We start from the raw sequence: 11028 nt of genomic DNA on the forward strand, positions 1-11028 counted from the left end.
TAGAGCCCATCCTACTCCAGTATAACCTCATCTTAACCAATTACATCTGCAGCGACTCGATTTCCAAACAAGGTCACATTCTAAGCTCCTGGGAATTATGACTTTAACATCTCTCTCTCTCTCTCTCTCTCTCTATTTTTTTTTTTTAGTGGTGGGGGCACCTAATTCAATCTATAAGAGCAGGCAAAGGATTTCCATTTGTTAATCTATATTTTTCTGAAATATTTGTGTTTGCTATGGATATTCTGGAATGTTGTACTTTGTCTCATTTTTATACCTAATATTAATTTCCTTTTTCACGTGTCTACCATGCTATGAAAGAAATACTCATTTGTCTAGTTTTTCTTGCCACTAACAGTAGCTCTAACACAACCCTGGCCAGTAAGAGATGTAGTGACCATTCTTTCCTCTTTCTATTTTTCCTACTTTTAAAGAAAACAGAATGTCTAGGACTTCATGAGAATTTTATGAGCATAAGAGAACAAGCAGTTTACTTAAATAAAAACAAAAAAGGAATACATGGGCTTGATCACAAGATTACTGTAGCAGCAACTTAACTCTAGGTCTTCTTGTTACATCTGAAACACATAAAGCACTATTTTTTTTTTAATCACTGTTATTTGTGTTTCTGTTACTTGAAGACTCACACCTAAATGATAGAGGTGTACACATGTTTCTGGTGAATCTTATAATTTCCAGAGACATATTATGCAGAAAGTTGGTGTCTCAAGCAAAGGATATGATCAGAAAAAAATGTCATTTTGCTAATTTTTTGAAATATACTTTAGATAAAGATTTTCACTTCCTGATGGAGAATATAGTTTCCAGAAAACAAATAAATGTCAATATCCCTACCTCAAAAAACACCAACAAAATACAAAGCTCCACCTCTACTACAAAGGTTTTAGTTTTAATTATATTTTGTTAGCCTCTAAGCAACCTTAAGAACAGTGACTATATAAAACTCAGTGAGAATCAACTAATAGATTTTGAATGCTGAAGAGTAGGACTTTTTTTAATGAAAAGGTAAGCTTTTTAAAATATGCTGAAGTATAATTGAATAGACTTTGGTGCACATTATATTTTTCTGACAGAGTAGAAAGTTTCATTGGAGTTAGTGTTTCTCAGATAAGGATTCTGTTCATATATAACTTTAAATATTTTTTTCTGTTAATTACTTACTGCTTTAATAGTTTAAGTAAAATTACATGTAATAATATATCAATATTTGAAGTTTAACTCATGAAATCTTTATCACAGATAAAATTTGATTAATATTAAGTGATTTTGTAAACTCTAAAATTTAGGTCCCAATTACTTGTCAAAATTGATGCTATATTCTGTAAATTCAGCTGCAGGATATACTCATTTATCCCTAGACATAGTTTAACTTTACGGAAAGTTAGGAATGGTGTCTATAAGAATGGTGTCATGATTACTGCTGTCTCTTAATGGTTCTTTCTAGTGACCTTAAAAAGCTTGACCAGGTCCCTGAGGGGCATCATGAATTCCTCAGTGTCTTTTTAAAATGCTGATAGAAATATGCACGACCAAAATGATCATTCTTTTTCATTTTGCTGATACAAATAATTCTCTTTTCTTCATGTAATTTATACACAATTTTTCAAGAGATAATTTGAAAAACAGAAAAGGCATTTTTTTCCCCGCCTTAGGAAAAGACACACAATTATTCCCATCATTATTATAAATAATCAAACCAAAACAAATTCCTTAGATAACATTTTATAAATAAAAATATCAGTTACGTACATAAATATCAAACAAGTAGATAAATAGGAGCTATTTTGCTCTCAGTCATTAAGATTTCTTTAGTCTAAAGAAGTGATCAATGTAAACAAATAAATATGGCATTACCTGATAACAAATTGTGACACAAATAGTGGATATACAAATTTATTTTATCTTCTAAATTTGGAAATGTCATTATTTCTATTCTTAGTATTTTCTAAATTGTCTTATTTCTCTCAATGGTAAATTGGGAACAAAAATATTAGAATGTGTTTTTAAATTATTTAGATCACCAATTCTCTATTTCTTTGAGCTATTAATAATTTCATCACGTCAGAACAATTAATTGCTTCTGCGTGGTTGATGTAATCAATTGTTTTCTTTCATATTTTCTTTTTAGCATGTATATTGATCTGTCTGAATGTGGCTCACTAGGATGAAGGATAAAGGGGACGAGTTCTCCTTGTTGAATGCTAAAGGACATCACAATGTGTATGTGATATGGCATATGCCACCTGGCTATGCTGTCTTGGAGCATTTTGAGAAGGCTTATGTAGCCAAATCTTTAAGCATACCTGTGGAGTACAGAATCACATGACAGAGAGTGACATTGAAATTCTCCCCCCCCAAAGAAACACACACACACACACACACACACACACACACACACAATCACACACATGGTTATTCGATTATTATAATCAAACCAAAACAAATTCCTTACAAAATATTTTAGAAATGAAAGTATATTACACACACATACACCACAAGAAATAATAATAAATAATAAATCTTGCCTTTATTAAAATTTCTGTACTTTAAAGAAATGATCACTGGAAACAAGTAAATATGCCATTACTTGATAACAAATTGTGAATCAAATAGTGGATATACAAAGATTATTTTATCTCTTTCTAAATTTGGAAATGTCATTATTTCTAGTCTCACTGTTTTCCAAATTGTCTCAGTTCTCCCAGTGGCAAATTGGAAACAAAAATATTCAGGTGACAACCATGTAGAAAAAATTTTTCTTTTTCTGAAATAAGTATTTCGTTTTCTCTTTTATTGAATTCCAAAAATAAAGTTTAAACCATAGAAAAAGATAGCTATCAATGATCAATTTAGACCTCTTATTTTTGCTAGCTCCTTTTTTGAACCGAAATAAACAAATAAAACACAGAGTTGATTTGAACAAGGTAAAGGTGGCAGGATGGATTCCAGATTAAACTAAATGTTTTTTTCAGGACCCATGTGCATGGTTGTCCTGATGAAGACTGTCTAGGACCCAACCAGAGCTGCCAGGACAGTGTAGGAACCAGCAAGCTGAAAAAGTAAGGAAGCTGACTCAAGCCTTTATCAGAATATACAAAGTAAAATAAAGTGAAGCTATTCTCTTTTGTAAATAATTATGGGCAAATTTTTAAACCTTCCAGAATTTTGAAAGATGGATAACTTTAAAACATATTTTTAAATTTATTCTGTCTATATAATTCATTAAAAAGGATTCTAAGTTTTATATAAAAATCATGCATGCTTTATATAATTGTATATTTTTATATAGAAGAAAAAACAAATATCATTTAAATTATGTATGTTCACTTTTTTGCCTTGAGTAAGCATTTCCTATTTGACTTACAATAAAGACATTCTTCCTTAATATACTACATCAACTGATGTAACCTAATATTTTCCTGGCTAAGTTTAAAGAGAACTTTACTGATCAATACTGAATTAATCTGATAGTAAAGAGGGCTGAAAAGCAAAACCTTACACAGACCTTTTGTTTAAATTCATGTTAATTATTTTGCATATCATTGAATTCCACATAAAATTATCTTTTTCTGGAAAGTTCCACTTTATAACATAAAATTGAGACATTTAACTCATTTATTTAAGAGTGACCTCTTATAGTTCTAAACATGTGGGAACTTCGATGTTATTTTTATTGTTAATTTCCAATGTACTTGCTGTGTAGTCAGAGAACACAACTTGCATGATACTGGCTTACATTTTTCACCTGGCATGCAGTTATTTCATAAGTGTTCCATAAGTTAAATATATATTATATATATATCTATATATATATATAGATATATATATTCTTAATTTGTTGAGCATATTAGACTAATCTTAATTTTGTGGTGAAAGTCATCTACATGCTTACTATATTTATGCCCAGATTTATCAGTGTCTAATAGAGATGTGTGTAACATCTCCTATCCTATTTGTTCATTTCTCTTTATAATTTTTCAGTTTTTGCCATAATGTTAAGAGCATAAAAATTCACAATTGTCATTAAAAATGAGAAAATATGTTTGTGCAGGAATGATGAAAAATTGAGAACTCAGTATTTATTATTTATTTTATAGATTTTTTCTCAATGCTGGATTACATGGACTTATGCTTAGAGATATTTCATGGTTATTAAAACATTTGCTAATTATATAAAATCATATTTAATAACTCAGATATTTGCATATATGTTTACTTATGTTTTTTATTGTTTCCTTATTTTACATAGCTATTTATGAATAAACTTAAAATTCCATATTGTTGTAGTTTAGTAGGGAGACCCAGATTCAGGCAAACATGATTTTAAAATCAGGCTTTATCAGTCATTATTTGTCAGATTTTGCTCACCTTCAGTAAATTCTCTATGCTTCTGTCCTTATCCATAAAATGAGAAAAAAGTAATTCATTACTAATTTGAGTTATGTTTATCAATGGATACAATATATTTAAAGCACTAAGTGACTAGTTGGCACAGAGTAAGCATCTACTCTTATCATTATTATTATTGTTTATTTTGTACATTATCTTTTACCTTAGAAATAAAATGAGATACTGAAAATATCACATGGTGACTCACCAAAATATTGTATTTGAATAAACTACTTTGATCATTTGAACTGGTCACAACTGATTTACTTGCACTTCACAAACCAGAGTTTGTATTTGTACGTTTTGTTTCTTGTAGCATTTGTTATGTGCACATTCACAGAACATTCATCAGTGACCCACAGAGGGAATTAATTACAAATGACAGCAAAAGAATAATTCTAGAAGTGTTATGAATTCAGCTACAAAGAGTATTAAGAAGTTTCTGTAGACAGCACGGTCACATTGTATTTTTCAGAGTGACTTTTAAAGCTTATTAAGGGTGATTTGGAGAGATTTAATGTGGACTTAAAATACCTCTCTAAAAATATTGGAAACTTGATGTATGCATATGTACATACAATACTATTTTTCAATTTAAAAAAATAAATCATACGCACATCAGTTAAGTTAAACTTAATTGTGTATAGAAATGTGTATAGCTGAGCTAGTCAATTAGCAGCTGAATTACCCACTTAAGTCAGCAATGGCCTAAACTAATGCACTAGAAAACAGCACAGAGTGGAGTTTGAGTGTATGAACCAAGAGAATCTGAAAGAAAATGTTTTAAGTGTCCTTGAGCACAATCCGAAGGTCTGAATAAAGCAAACAAATTGCATATAAAGCAATGGGAGAGGATCCTTGCTTCTAGAGACTTGAGGTCATAGAAAGGAGTATTAGAACACTTGGAAGAGTACACTAGGAGAAACAGATGATTCTGGGAACATGATGATGGGGATCCAGCTTCCTTTCTGCCATTGAGACTTCTAGTCTATTGGCCTTGTGTAAGTCAAAGAACCGCTGGGGTTTAAAGGCACATAGGTTCAAAGAGGGATGTTTGCTCTGTGGTTGTCAAGGTAGAGAACTGTTACCTGGCTTTCTCCTACATGGCCTGGGTGAACTTTGAGACACCAGAGTGAAGAAGCAGATGTGAAGTCCTCAAAGCAAAGTATCCTGAGAAGACTATGACCTTTGGCTACCTGAGCATTCTGGCCAGTACAGATTACAATTCACCCTAATCTCTTCCAAAGCAAGGAAATGAAGGAACTAGTTGAGATGTGAGACCACCCCTGGGACTGGGAAAGCTTGAGGGGATACAGAATAAAGAGAATATTCCATGTTCCACGGCCTCACAAGTGTAGCAGAGGAAAAAGTATTCCTTGACCATCTTAGGGTCTCTGGCTGTTTCTGACAATTAAACTGACAAATAGATTGATAGGAGAAAAGCATACAAATTTTATTGAATTTTTACACGTACATGGGAGCCTTCCCAAGAGAATGGAGACATGAAGTGACCAGAACACGAAGCTTCTATACCTTTTAAACAAAGAAACAGTAAATTTGTTCAGAATTGACAAAACAAAGAGGTTTAGGCTATGGATAGTAAATGGGGTTGTTTATACAACTTTCTGAGCCCTAAATTCCCTGTTTCTGCTGATGAGGTACAGGGAGGGTACCTTTCACATGAGAGATGTAATTGCCTGCTATCATGGGCCAAAGAAAAGTCAGTCCTTGCACTGGCTATTTCTTAAGTACCTTTAATTCAAAATAATCGATATACCAAAGTGGCATATTTTGGAGTAAAATGTTCTGCTACCCTTCACGAATCCCACTTGTAACTATTGGCCCATGCAAGAAAGAGTTTTCACATTCTCTACTGACAAATCGTCACTGCACAGGGTAAGGCAAGAATGAAACCTGAGCTTCAGTAAATCAACTCACTCAACAAAGAAAATTAATGGTGTGTCTCAGCAGGCCCTAGTTACAGAGATCTGTTACAACTTTAGCATATTAGAGCAGATAGGGAAGGATGATTGAAAACAAAACCAAATAAAAATAGAGCTAAAAGGCATTCTGAAGGTTAGACAGAGAAAAACCTACATTGTTTCTTAAGTATGGCATATTTATGTAATAAAAAATAGAATGGTCAGTGTTGCCACCCAAAATTAGTGGCTTGGAAATATAAAAATATTGCTAAGAGCAAAGAAAAAATATAAAGGGATACAACATAAGAAAAAAGATACATGGAAGTGATATTCACAACACTCAATGTGCAAATAATATTTCAAGAGGGGGAAAAAAAAGACAGATGCAAAAGGCAATGATTAAACAAACAATGGGAGGGAATCTGAGCTTTAGGAAGACCTGTGCTTGGTTATGAAGATACTTATCGGATTCTAAGGTAGATTAATAAAAAAAAGAAATATACCTAGTCATAATAATTTTTAAAATTTTTCAGATAAAGCTAAAATCTTCAAGTTCCTAGAGCATAATAACAATTTCTACTATGTTAATAATATTGTTAGTAATAACATTAAAATGTTACCCACACAGGAAAAAGGACTAACATCCAATTTCTCATTTGTAACACTTGTAACTTGAAGATAGTATGACATTTGCTGACTACTGAGAAAAAATTATATATCCCCAAATCTTATACCTACTGACAATAGTCATCATCTCATAGGCAGATGATTGAAAATATAATGATGTAATGTATTCCATCTAAGGGCTATAATTGAAAAAATACTTAAACCAAACAATAGAGGATCCGAAACAGAATCCAAACTTTAAAGACACTTGAAACAGAAGGAACATGCAAAACTATGAGAAAACTTGTATCATAGTCAAGAATTAAATTTTTTAACTGGTTCAGTCAGGAATAGGGACATTCTAAAGGCCTCATAGTAGAGGCAGAGAAGAGAGGATACTGGATAAATAAAAGTGTTTTCTTATGTCTAATCTTAGTGGGATTGGTGACACAGATCATCTTGGTGGGGGAATTATATGCTATCATAGGAAAATATTTATTTTCTTGTCAAAGAATAATAGAGAAGTCTGTATCTAATTATAAATGTAGGGTCAAGTAAGTGAATAGAACAAAATTATAGTGGAGAAAACATTAAATGAATATCAACTTGATAAAAACATGCAGAAGAATAAGGGAATATCAGAAAGGGTGGTTTAAAATAAGCAGCAAACATAAAGCAAGATGGGAGAAGCATGACGACTATATGTAAACTTTGCCCGATGTGTGGATATAATTGACTCCTATTAAAAGACAGAGTTCAAAGCATCTGTTTAAATGAGGTCATAAGAAACAGATTTAAAACCAATAATAAAGAAAGGATGAAAATGGGTTTGTCAAGTTAGTACCTGAAAAAAGAAAAAAAAAAAAACACGAAGTGGCTTTGTCAGCATCATACATGCACATGCTGTAGTTTAAGGTTAAAGGCGTGAAAACAGTGAAGAATATTGTGTCAGATAAAAGGTTCACTTTACCAAGAAGGTAAAACAGCAATAAATTTATATAAATCTAATAGCTTAGCAGCTAAATTCGCAAAGCAGAAATCATTAGAAATGCAAGAAGAACTTCATGGAGAAAAAGAGTTTTAAAAGGAAACTTCAGTAGAACAGAGGGAAATAGGCAAAGAATATGGAAATTCACTTAGGAACTGGCAACTGATGTCTAGAGTCCCAAAGGATCCAATATGAATAGGAACGAAACTCTCAAGACTATCTGCCAGTTCAATAACCAGTATGAAATCCCTGCATAAAATCACTTTAGCAATAATGGAAATAGAAAGCCAAGATACTGAATATCCAGTTGCCTAGTATGCCAAGAGCATACAGAAAGAACCCTGGTAGGTAGACACTGTAAAAAACTGTGCCATCTCCAAACAGAGATGCTGTATCCTTTCCACATATTAAAGAAGCCTGTATCCTTTTAAAATAAAAGTATACGGTGTGAAGGATTATGGCATATACTTATCACAGTAAAAATTGAAATGGAATCACTCTGAAACAATATTTTTTCTTAGTGCAGAGCATCACTTTAACTCACACATTAAAGTTCTAACTTATCTCTATGTGTACTTAAAGTGTATTGGGCACCTTGCTAAACAGACTAGAAGATAAAAATCAACATAGAACTTATTCAAAGTATAATGCCATATAAGTTCTAAAGAAGTGAAGAGGGAAAAATGATTTATGACAACACGACTGAATCACACTGAGGAAAAGACACACACACACACACACACACACACACAAAAACAGTTCAGCTAGTGCTGGTGACATAGAAAGGCCCTGAATTAACTTCCTCTCATGGACACTCTGAATTTATAGCTATGAATGGAACGATTTCCTCTGAAAAAACTCTCAAAACTAGTTGAGCCACTTCTATGCATTGGGTAACTGAGGGAAAAAAACCCACATCGAAGCAGGCAGGAGAGACTGAGAGGCAATCTTTCCATAAATCCCACTCCCAGCATGAAGACCCACAATCAGGAGGGAACTCAAAACCTGGAGCTTCTCCCTGAGGACCAAAGGGTTTGAAATCCACATCTGGCACCCCAGCTTCTAAGACCTGTACCTAAGAGACAAATCCCCAAAACATTCAGCTTTAAAAGCCAATGGGGCTTGTGTCCATGAAACCCACAATGCTATAGCAAACTGAGAAACAGTTCTCAAAGAGCTCACACATATGGACGCACCAGCCCCATGGCCCAGCACAGAGACAGCTGACTAGAAAGCACCCAGACATTCTGTGAAAGAGGCTTATTTGCTTATCTTAAAGCATCAGCCTGAAGGATCGGCATCTAACACACTATAGAGGCCTACTATACTCTCCAAAGATGAAAGCTGGCAGAGTCATTTTGGCACTCTCCCTGTCTTCTTTCAGGTCACTGGTATCTCCCAGAAAGGAGTTTGTAACTTTATCTGGTATTCCAATTTTTACAGCTGCCACCGAGGAAACCCCTCTAGATCACCTGGTTCTGGTGGCCATGAGGGCTTATATTTGCAAGTCTCATAGAACTATAACTAATAAAGAAAGAGCTCTTAATCAGCTGCCAGCCTAGGGCACGGCAGAGCTATAACAGACTGAGGCACACAGTCTTTCACCAAAGAGATCTATCAGTTATTCTTCATAGCTGAGGCTTAAGGAATTGGCTTCTAATTAAACACACATTTAAGAGTTGACTATAATCCTCTTCAGAGACCATGGTGGGTGGGTGCTACCTGCATTCTCTCCCTCTACTGCACTCCAGAAGGCAGTTTTACACATATCTTGTGACCTAGTTTTTACATCTGGCACCCCGAGTTTTGTGGCTGCCATGCAGGCTCTGGTGGCTAGTGGGGCTTATGCTCATGGTCCCACAGGACTGCATATATTTGCATACTTTAAAAGCTGCTGCCTAGAGAATCTAGTTTCCAATCAGTGTGACCTAGGTACTGACTGAGATCCTCCCCTTGGGACATTGACAAGTGTTGTATATCTCTATAAACATTTCATACCATAGACATTCTGTGCTTTTTACTACTAGAAAGAGTCATTCGTCTTTAAATCTAATCAGATTAGAAAGCCAAATGCAGAAATTGATGGGATGAGTAGACAGGTAGATATGAGCCAGTGGTTAACAAGGCCCCAAGATGAGTTTAGCAATAAAATGTATAGAACAGGATGTCTGATAACTCTGGCGACACCCTCATTCCCTCATGGTCAGTTAACTACAGATAACTATATGACCTTACTCTGAGGGTGCTCAACTGGTTTTGAGCAAAATTAGTTAACTGAGCATGTACCTAATCTCAAAATCGCCGTGGTGCAGGTGTGTGACTTCCCATCTACGAGCAGACACTACACATGCCCAAGCTTGGAGTAAGAGGGGTCTGAGGGAAGAGCAGAGAATTCATGCTATTTGAAGTGGGAGAGACAAAGGGAGAACAAAGAAGCCCTACTGACCATATAACCCCATCCTAACTTCTCAGTGCACTCAATTCTCTATTGAGGTGCCCACTTGAACTTTCTCCCAAGTGTACTTTGCTTTAATAAAATCGCTTCTGCTTGCTAATTTTTGTATGCCCTTTCTTCTCGGAGTGACAAACATTCACGCTATCTTTTGTAGGGATCCAAAGACTGAATCTCAGTCTCACACAACACAGACATCTAAGCGCCAGTAACAAAACCTTAGAACCAATTCAGAAAACTCATCCTTAAAAAATCTGTTTCTCTAGATCCACTCTCAGTACCAAATCTATATTAGAGTTCTCTAATATGGAAAAAGAGCCAGTTTTACACACACACATACACATACACACACATACACAATTGCCCCGGGTATCAATGCCCAGGATGATTTTGTGCGTGTGTGTGTCAAAATCTGTGGAAGCTCAAGTCCCTTACATAAAATGGCATAATATTTACATATAACCTACAGATATTCTCCTGTATGGTATCTCATTTCCAGTTCGCCCTTAGAATACTCCCGGAGGCTCTTACGGCTGTAGCATTGACCACGAGGTAACTCATGGATTACAGTCCTAACCTTACCCCCAAATGTTGCCACGAAATGTCTCACTTTTATCATTATGTTTGCACTGTTGTAATATATCAATAGT

This window comes from Pteropus vampyrus, unplaced genomic scaffold (genome assembly GCF_000151845.1).
Source record: "Pteropus vampyrus isolate Shadow unplaced genomic scaffold, Pvam_2.0 Scaffold12, whole genome shotgun sequence".
Taxonomy (NCBI): domain Eukaryota; kingdom Metazoa; phylum Chordata; class Mammalia; order Chiroptera; family Pteropodidae; genus Pteropus; species Pteropus vampyrus.